This window comes from Quercus suber, unplaced genomic scaffold, assembly GCF_002906115.3.
Source record: "Quercus suber isolate HL8 unplaced genomic scaffold, Cork oak 2.0 scaffold_237, whole genome shotgun sequence".
NCBI classification, from domain to species: domain Eukaryota; kingdom Viridiplantae; phylum Streptophyta; class Magnoliopsida; order Fagales; family Fagaceae; genus Quercus; species Quercus suber.
The window spans coordinates 390,261-399,584 of NW_027069694.1; the positions used below are offsets into that span (position 1 = coordinate 390,261).

Consider the following 9,324-nt stretch of genomic DNA (forward strand, 5'->3'; position numbering starts at 1 on the left):
CAAGTCATGTTCTTTAAGCGTGAAAAGTCTAGAATGAAAAACTTTAGTTTATGTTCCTACAATAAATGTTTTGGAGAGAGAGAATTGTTAACCCCCTCATCCAATTAGGACCCCTCTATTTATACCCCAAGGAAAAAAGGTCCAATTTTCCCAAGTGTGATTTACTATCCCAATTATATATGGAAAGAATATATAACTAATAGTAGTCCTTTCCAAGTAACAAGATATTAGTAACTAGATGATCATGTGGTATGGAACCAGATGATCCCTCTTCCAACAGAAATATCACTAGATGAATTGCTACTGCATATGATTTCCTAATAATCACTGTAGTTTGAATGAACAAAAAATAATTGAGTAAGCAACTTGTAGCTGTCTGAAGCCTTTTATTGCAGAGAAGCATAGAAGTTGAATTTAGAAGTCATATGATAGAATTTCAAAACTATGATTTGCCAAGATACCAGTTGAATTTTTGACGTAGGTGGAGATCAAAGCTTTTGATGATTGTTCTTTATCATCAGGCTAAAATACCAATATAGTAGTTGTTGCATTCATGATTGAAACAAGTGTCGTTGCCTGTAGATGTAGGCATATTGTCGAACCACGTAAATTCTGTATTTGATTCTCTTCTCTCTTCTTTAAACTTGCATAAGTGAATTTATTTTTACAACAATTTACCAGTTGACCTAACTAGAATTCACATTGTGTAATTGTAATTATTGGTTTTTGATATTATGCAGTTGAATTTAGTAGTCATAAACATTGCAGCTTGAATTTAGTAGTTTTTGATATTATGCAGTTGAACTCACATTGTGTATATATGGGAATTTAAATTCGTAAACATTGCAGCGTTAAAATTTTAATGCTGCAATGTTTACAAATTTGTAAACATTGTAGCGTTAAAATTTAGTCTCTATAAACATTGAGGGGACAAACTATTGCAGCAATGAGCAAACGTGAGACTGGAATCATGAATGCAACTACAGCTGAAGCAATGGCAGCAGCAAGCAAGTGCACTGTGCAGGGTACAATTAATTTACACAGGAGTTGGGATGTAGAAAGATTATCCTAGAGCAGGGAGTTTCCAAAATCATTATAAATTCACTATATAGTCCACCAATTATTCCTTATGGGGACACATCACTGATGCAATAAAGCGGAACTTGAGAAGTTTCCATGAAGCCCAAGTTTCATTTGTTCGAAGAGACACTAATGCAGAAGCACACATCTTAGCACAACAAGCTATACAGGTTACCTTATGGATAGGGAATTTTGGGTGAACAGCAACCCATCTCCTTTAATATCTTCTGCAACATCATACCAATTTTTTGTAATTCCTTCTTTGTTGAGCTAAATAAAAGTTAATAGGTTTTCACTTCCCAAAAATAAAAATAAAAAACAAAAAAAAAACCAATTGTAACTAATTGATCATAATCACATGTGATCAACCTCAATTGCAAGAATACATATCAAACAGTAAAATCTTGATTGAGCTATATCTTATAATCTGGTGGTCCAACTTAAGCATTCACTTTAATAAAATGATGATTTTGCCCCTTAGAGTAGGGTTAAACGGAAGTTGCACAACGGTGTCTACGAGGCCTACTTTAAATTTCTTCATGATGATTGATGAGGACAACCCTCATCTGGTCTTCAATAACAATTCATATGTGTTGATTTTTAGGATTTCAAACCAAAACTAATTGATTTAGTGTGATTAGCAAAGGGACGATTTGTAAAATGAGTATCTAAAATAAGCAAATAACAATGCATGCACTTTGTGATGATCCATATTTTACTCTACATTTTTATTTTTGAGAAAGCATATTATACTCTACTTGGAACTTCTTCCTGTTATTCATCTTTTCTTCTGTTCCTTTTATTCTTAAAAATAAATTTTGACCTGTTGATTGATTTTAGTAGAATTAATCAACTTTGCACATTAACCAATTATGAATACCAAGTTATTTACAATTAATTACCACAGCAAACAAATAACAAATAAATAATAAACCAGAGTGTGCTATAGCACTCTCTAACCTCTTTCAATTGACTTTAGTGAGCTGTTACATGGTCCGATAAGGAAAGGCACAATTAACATGTCATTAGCCGACTTAATAGGCTTGATTAGGAATCATGTTTTCCGAGTCTCGATTAGGTGAGCCTAATGGTTCGTTTGAATTGTGGGGGAAGGAGGGGGAGTATAGTAGAGTAGAGTAAATTTTGCCCAAAATTAGTCTATTTTCAGCTAACTCTACTCCTCTCTATTCTCCCTCCTTCCCTCCTCAATCCAAACAGACCCTAAGTTAAGAGCCAATTAAGGGTTAGTCAAAATTTCCAAGAATGCCCTTTCCTGAGTTGAACTTTGGATCTTGTACTTGATATTTGACATTTACAAACTCAAAACAAGATACATTGTCATTGATTTGCCAAGCTAACCATACAAATTCCATAAGGCTCTTGGCCTCACCCTTCATAATTTTCTATTTTTTTTTCTTTTTTATTTTTTTATTTTTTTTTATTTTTTATAGAAACAACCTTAATTATTCTTTGTATTTTATTTTGTTTCTTATTTAAAATTATTTTCAATTCTTTGGTTGCATCGATACAAAACCCTGAGATTATCTAAAACTCTAGCTAACTCAAATTCCTTCAAAATCAGTCCAAAGATGAGATAGAAATGGAGGCCAGCAGTAGGTAATCTTTCTTCTATCAATATGGCCCTTGATTATATATTTTTATATTTTTGATTCAATTCAAATTATCAATTCTATTCTTCTTTCTTTATAATTATTAAAGATACATAATTAGTCATAAAGCGAAAGATTTATTCAAGTTCCTAGAGCTGTGTATTAGTATATGTTTCTATGAAAACCTTTCATTTTATACAGTGTTAGGACATATGTGTTTTCACTTGTTAAGAGCATATGTCACTTATTTATGTAAATTGGCTAATCCTTTGTTAAAACGCACTCTACTTATAATTGGGTAGTTCTAGGTGTTTTTAATACTTCAAGAAACAAGGTTTCAAGATTAAGTGTTGAAATCATCAAGTCTGTCCAAGAAAAACAAGCTGAAGTGCAAAATTATTAAAGCTCGACACCTGCTATCTATCGAGATTTATAAAATCTGATTTTCTGATCTGATTTCTTGGGATCCATGAATATGTCTTTGGACCTTCTTTTCTCCTAGCCCTAGACATATAAAATGATTATTTTAAGAGTCGTCAAATAGTACATAAGTTGCACAAGCATTAAGTAAACTCTATTCAAGCAATTTGTGATCAAAGACGAAATTCTTGACCTAGTTTATCTTCTCTGAAGAAGTTGCTGTGTATTTGCACCAAAGGGTTTTGTGACCAAGCATCTTCCTGATCTTCATTGTGTAGGATGAACTGAAGAACTTTGCAGCTAACCTCTTCTTCTAAGTTGGTGTTTGAAGTTGCGTACTGGGATTTGCACATTGGTTAGTCACGTACATGGGAGCCGTGCATCAAAAGGGGGAATTGTCACTACAGATCAAGTCCAATTGGGTATTGGGGTAAGGGTTCAACTGTAGGTTGGTAAGGCATTTGGGATTCCTTTACTTGAAACTGTTTGATTTGATAATAGTGGAGTTTTGGGAATGGTGACCTGAAAATCACCCGTGGGGTTTTTGCCGTAAGGGTTTTCCCCATTCGTAAACAAATCACCGTGTCATTTAATTTCAACTACATGTTTAGTTTATTGGTGATTTGTTTGTGCTTCCACGCGTTTGCATGATAAATTGATTAATTAATAACTAGGCTAATTAATTAATTAATTAATTTCTATCATAAGGGGTCAATTCAGTTTGTGGCCTATTAAGTGGTATTAAAGCAGACACACTCTGATTAGGGTTTAATCTTTACTGTATTTGATCCATTGACTCCTGTTTGTCATGGATAGAGGACAGTCGTTAATTATACCTCCTTTATTTGATGGGACTAACTACGCATACTGGAAAGTACACATGAGAGCTTTTTTGCAGTCTTTAGGTGAAAAAGTGTGGCAAGCTGTAGAGATTGGCTGGACTAAGCTAAAGGAAGCGTCGGCCGATTGGGATGAAGCCAAGATCAAGGCGGCAAACTTCAACAGCAAGGCATTGAATGCGTTGTTTAGTGCGCTCAACAATGAGGAGTTCAAGAAGATATCCTCAACTGAAACTGTTAAGGAGACGTGGACCATCCTCTAGACAACCTATGAAGGAACAAAGGCTGTCAAAGATTCAAAGTTTCAAAGGCTCACTACAAGCTTTGAAGAGATTAAGATGGAGGAGAATGAGTCGTTTGATGAGTTCTATGCCAAGCTCAAGGACATAGTAAACTCAGCCTTCAATCTTGGAGAAACCATCCCTGAACCCAAGATTGTGAGGAAAGTGCTCAGATCTCTACCCGATAGATTCCATGCCAAGATTACGGCAATAGAGGAATCAAAGGATATTGACAAGATTCCTTTGACTGAGCTGGTTGGAAACTTGCAAACCTATGAGATAGGGTTATCTAGGATTGGCAAGTCAAGGAAAGGCAAGAGCATGCCCTTGAAGGCAAAGAGCAGTGATATAGATGAGTCTTCCGATGATGAAGATTCCAAGATGAAGTCTTACATTACAAGGCAGTTCAAGAAGTTTATGAAGAATGCCAATGGGAGGAGCTTCAATAAGGACCGCAGACAATCCAGTTCTTTCCAATCTAAGGTGCAAGACAAAGAGAAAAAGGATGCTAAGGAAGGCGGTCAATACACTATTCTTGCAGGACTAAAGTGTTTTGGATGTCATGGATTCGGTCACATAAAGCATGAATGCCCAACATATCTTAAGAGCATTGGGAAGAGTAAGGCACTTGCTGCAACATTGAGTGACACTGAGCCTGAAGATGATTCCAACAATAAGGACGACGGAATCTTAAATGCCTTCACTGCCACAGTCAATCCTACTGAAGGAATTGTTGAAGAAGTGGACGAAGAAGAAAAACTGGTGGAGTCAAAATTCGAAAAGATGGATGATCAAGATAATATCCATTCAGCCTATGAGAAGCTTTACAAACTCTCTGAGAAGCATGAGAAATTGTATAGGCTGGCCACCAAGAAACTCAGTGATGTGAAACTTGATCGTGAAGAGTTGCCCACAAAGTTTGATGAGGTGAATCAAAATATTGGTGCACTGAGGTTTGAGAACAATATTTTGGTTGAGAAGACCAAGAAACTTGAAGCGGAGCTGTTTCAAGTCAAATCTCAACTGGTGAGGACTTCAAGTGCAAAGCTTGATGAGATGCTCAGCAATCAGAAATCTGCTTCGGATCGAACAGGTTTAGGGTATGGTCTTTCTTCCTCTCATATTGCTTCTACTAGAACTACTGTTTTTGTTTCTCCTGCTAATAACACTGAAATTGAGAACACTAATGTTAAAACTGAATTAGTTAGTGAGAACTTAGATGAAGGTAAATCTATTTTAGGAGCACCCCCTAAGCAAGATAAGAAAGATGCTAAAAACCATAGGGCTAAGAAGGCTAACTCTCAAAAGCCTAAACAAAAGAAGCAGCATCTCTGTCATCATTGTGGAGTTACCGGTCATACTCGACCAAATTGCTACAAGTGGCTAGCCACTCAACAGAGTAACGACATGATAGCATCTGGAAGCTAAAATCAGCTTCAATCCTCTCTCGCTCCTCTTGGAGATCTTCTGAAAGCCCTCATGTTCCTTTCGAACTTGAACGGTTTAAATTCTTCCCCCTCTCTGCCGGTTCAAGGATTCAATCAAAGGAAAGGTTTTTCTAAGGTGTGGAAGAAAAAGGACTCTAAGTGATTTTATCACTTTCTTCTATCTTCTTGTTTTTGTTTGTTGCATTACTTGTGTGTTTGCTAGCCACTCAACAGAGTAACGACATGATAGTATCTGGAAACCAAAATCAGCTTCAATCCTCTCTCGCTCCTCTTGGAGATCTTCTGAAAGCCCTCATGTTCCTTTCGAACTTAAACGGTTTATATTCTTCCCCCTCTCCATCGATTCAAGGATTCAATCAAAGGAAAGATTTTTCCAAGGTGTGGAAGAAAAAGGACTCTAAGTGATTTTATCACTTTCTTCTATCTTTTTTTTTTGTTGCATTACTTATGTGTTTTACATTTTTTTTAGTCAGTCTAGTTTCATGCTTTCATGTTTTTTTAACATGTTTCTGTGTGTTTTCTTTCAGTTTTGTTTGTTTTGTTTTTAAAATTTAAAAAAAAATTGAAAAATTGAAAAAAAAAAAAAATACAAAAACAGTGTGTGTTTTGTGTACATTAGTACTTGTGTACCTTGGATGACCATTGAAACAAAATTTTCTAAACTTTGTATCTTTTGTAACTTAGATTAGCATCTCTATGCACAACTAAGCAAGTGAGTTTTGTGGCTCTTGTTTATGATGAGTAAGATTAAGTTATCTCTTAAACTTAACACTCATATCACTCTTTTTGACGGGTAAGACTAGAAAATCCTAAGAGAAAGGCATAAATAACCATCTCACCACTGTTGCCCGCCAATCATAATATGACACATGTATGCTTTGGCATAACAAAAGTGCAGTGTCTATGCTTAACATCTTGGGTATTTCTTTTCTCTCTTTTTATGCCCATGCATGATGTGCTTAAAAGAAAATATGTAAAGAAAATAAAAAGCAAAAAGATTAAAATGTTTTAAATATGACTGCAAGCGTGTTTTCTAGGAGATGTAGGAGTTATAGGATGTACCTCGAAGGTAATAGTCCCCATCAAACAGTTATGATTGTGTGTGAGTTAAAGTTATTTTCTCATATCTCAGATCGTCATAACATGAATACACATATGCAATCTTGCGATATTTTTCACACACAACACGCAATATTCTTTGCTACTATTGATATATGTGCATGTACAATGTGATTTGGCCATCACAAGTGTTTATATGTGCTAATGTATGCTCACTAAACTGTCTTGACTTATTTTTAAAAAATAAAATTTGTTAGACTTGTTTAATGTGTGTGTGTGTTCTTGAGGATCCATGTGCTTAAAATTTTTGTTGAGAGATGATTTTGAGAGCTTAATATGTTGATTGGATCATTAGTTGAGGTGCATGTTGGATTGCATTCATGTCTATATTTTTCACTTCTCGAAAAATTGCTTTTAACTACTGGCTCGACACCTCCTCGATACCTTGTTATCTGTCGAGTTTCTCAAGCCTTTTTCTTATCACAATCTCGACACCTCTTCGACACTTAGTGGATCGATTGAGAAAGTTTCTGTTTCCTCGATACCTTCTCGATACCTTGTCAATCGATCGAGTTTCTGTTCTTGGTTTTGGTGTTTATTCCTCGATACCTTCTTGACACCTGCAGCTGTCGACGTTCATTTTCTTGACACCTACCTCGACAGCTGTCTCAACACCTCTCAACACCTTAGCTGTCGAGAATTATTGAAGCTCCTATATAAGCTTCTGTCGCGATCCGGTTATCATTTTCTGGATCTCTCTCGATCTATCCATGAATGTTCATCTCCCAAACTCCTTTTTCTCACTCAAAACCTTCAACCCACGTGATTTTCGGCCCTTTTCCTGTGTCCAACCACTTCACTCACATTTGTACCATAGATGCCGCTACCGTAAAACGTAGTGAGGCTCAGTTTAGGTCGAGACAGCCGGATTCCACTCCTTCCTCCCGTTCAGCTCCATCCAGATCTGCTCCATCTACATCTGCTCCTTCTTCCTCTATGGACGATGAATCTCTTGGAGACATCATGGCGCAGCTGCAGCACATGGATGCTCACCTTGATACACTCTCCACTGAGTTGTATCAAGTGAATGTTTGTGTTGGTCGTATTGCATGATGGCAGGCGACCATGGGTTGTTTTGCTTCTAAGGTTACTCCTTCACCACCTCCTCTAGCGACTCCTGACTCTGAGGATAATGGTGATGACGATGACATTTCAAATGATGATGAAGATGCTAGCTCTACTGATGAGATGTTTACATGACACTCTACCCTTTGTCACTCATGACAAAAAGGGGAAGTAGTTTTGGGTTATGAGAGTAGTCATTTTAGGGGGAGAGTTAGTATAGGACATTTTTGTTAAGAGGAGTGTTGATATTTGAGGGATGTAGTAAGGTTTTGATGTATCTTTTCTTTTCTATTCTTTTTAGATACATTGATCTTGTACCGTAAGTCTTGTGACCATGTTTACATACATTGTGCTTATCTTCTTTATATGCTGATGTATGTTTCTTTCACCTACCTTTACATGTGTTGTTTCTTTTCTTTCTTTATATACATGTTTCTTATTATTTGTATACAATCTATTATTTCTGTTTCACACAAAATGCTTTGATGAGTTTTGTTTAAAGTGTTTCAAAAATATAGGTTGTCAAAGTCTACTTCCCATAAACTCTTTTCTTGCAAAGTTTTTCAAGGGTTTGTGATCGGATAGATTTTATTGTATTCAACAAGTGAGTATGAGTTGAGGGATTTATGACTTCTCTCATATGTTCATTTGTTTGTTGTGGTTTTGTCACGAATTGCCAATGGGGGAGATTGTTAGGACATGTGTTTTCACTTGTTAAGAACATATGTCACTTATTTATGTAAATTGGCTAATCCTTTGACAAAATGTACTCTACTTGTAATTGGGTAGTTCTAGGTGTTTTTAATACTTCAAGAAATAAGGTTTCAAAATCAAGTGTTGAAGTCATCAAGTCTGTCCAAGAAAAACAAGCTGAAGTGCAAAATCATTAAAGCTCGACACCTGCTCGATAGCTCTTTGACACCTGCTATCTGTCGAGATTTATAAAATCAGATTTTCTTATCTGAGTTCTTGGGATCCGTGAATGTGTCTTTGGGCCTTCTTTTCTTCTAACCCTAGACATATAAAATGATTATTTTAAGAGCCGTCAAATAGTACACAAGTTGCACAAGCATTGAGCAAACTCTGTTCAAGCAATTTGTGATCAAAGACGAAGTTCTTGACCTAGTTCATCTTCTCTGAAGAAGTTGCTATGTATTTGCACCAAAGGGTTTTATGACCAAGCATCTTCCTAATCTTCATCGTGTAAGATGAACTGAAGAACTTTGCAGTCAACCTCTCCTTCTAAGTTGGTGTTTGAAGTCGCATACTAGGATCCGCGTATTGGTTAGTCACGTACTTGGGAGCCGTGCATCAAAAGTAGGAACTGTTACTACAGATCAAGTCCAATTGGGTATTGGGGTAAGGGTTCAACTGTAGGTTGGTAAGGTACTTGGGATTCCTTTACTTGTAACCGCTTGATTTGATAATAGTAGAGTTTCGGGAGTGGTGACCTGAAAATCAC

General features: G+C 36.3%; 1 long non-coding RNA gene across 1 annotated transcript in view; it reads right to left on the reverse strand.

Annotated features, from left to right (window-relative positions):
- Positions 1-851: 851 nt before the first annotated feature.
- LOC136070494 (uncharacterized) overlaps positions 852-9,324 on the reverse strand; it is a 37,871-nt gene continuing 29,398 nt past the window's right edge. The window contains exon 4 of the long non-coding RNA XR_010631716.1: positions 852-1,307. This is a non-coding gene — a long non-coding RNA (uncharacterized LOC136070494). The remainder of the gene's footprint in view (positions 1,308-9,324) is intronic.